The following is a 1,365-nucleotide window of genomic DNA, read 5'->3' as shown; positions in this document are numbered from 1 at the left end:
CACAAATGAGAAGGAATTAGGAAACCAAGCCTGGTAATATGACAAAACAAGTCTCTTTGACACTCCCAAATTCACCAGCAATAGATCTAAGCCAAGAAATCCCTGATTTACCTGAAAAAGAATTCAGGAGGTTTGTTATTAAGCAAATCAGGGAGGGACCAGAGAAAGGCAAAGCTCAATGCAAGGAAATCCTAAAAATGATACAAAAAGTGAAGGGAGAAATACTCATGGAAATAGATAGCTTCAAAAAAAAATTCAGGAAACTTTGGACACACTTTTAGAATTGTGAAATGCTCTGGAAAGTCTGCAATGGAACTGAATCAGGAGAAGAAAGAAATTCAGAGCTCGAAGACAAGGTCTTTGAATTAACCCAATCCAACAAATTCAAAGAAAAATAATAAGAAAATATAAATAAAGACTGCAAGAAGTCTGTGATTATGTTAAATGATCAAACCTAAGAATAATTGGTGTTCCTGAGAAGAGAATTGTAAAAGCCTAGAAAACATATTTGGAGGAATAATTGAGGAAAAATTCCCTGGCCTTGTGAGAAACCTAGACATTGAAATACAAAAGGCACAAAAATCCCTGGGAAATTCATCACAAAAAGATATTTGCCTAGGCATGTTGTCATCAGGTTATCCAAAGTTAAGGTGTAAGAAAGAATCTTAAGAGCTGTGAGACAGAAGCACAGGTAACCTATGAAGGAAAATCTATTAACAGCAGATTTCTAGTCAAAACCCTACAAACTAGAAGGGATTCGGGATCTATATTTAGCATCCTCAAATAAAACAATTATCAGCCTAGAATTCTGTATCCAGTGAAACTAAGCATCATATATGAAGGAAAGATAGCCATTTTCCTATAAGTACCACGCACTAACTGATTGAGCCACTGGAACCGTGATAGTCATTTTCAAATAAACAAATGCTGAGAAAATTTACCATTACCAAACCACCATTTCAAGAACTGCTAAAAGGAGCTCTAAATCTTGAAACAAATCCTGGAAACAAATTAAAACAGAACCTCTTTAAAGCATAAATCACACAGAACTTATAAAACAAATATGAAAGTTAAAAAGCAAAAACGAAAAACAGAAAACCAGGGTACACAGGCAACAAAGAACATGATGAAAGCAATGATACCTCACATTTCAATACTAACATTGAAAGTAAATGGCTGAAATGCTCCACTTAAAAGATACGTAACCTCAGAACGGATAAGAACTCACCAACCATCTGCTGCCTTCAGCAGACTCATCTAACACATAAGGACTCACATAAAGTTCAAGGAGTGGAAAAAGGCATTTCATGCAAATGGACATTGAAAGTGAGCAGGGGTAGCTATTCTCATATCAGACAAAACAAA

The sequence above is a fragment of the Saimiri boliviensis genome, chromosome 13 (assembly GCF_048565385.1).
Source record: "Saimiri boliviensis isolate mSaiBol1 chromosome 13, mSaiBol1.pri, whole genome shotgun sequence".
NCBI lineage: Eukaryota > Metazoa > Chordata > Mammalia > Primates > Cebidae > Saimiri > Saimiri boliviensis.
The sequence above is the reverse complement of the archived record's forward strand: the minus strand, read 5'-3'. Positions refer to the sequence as shown.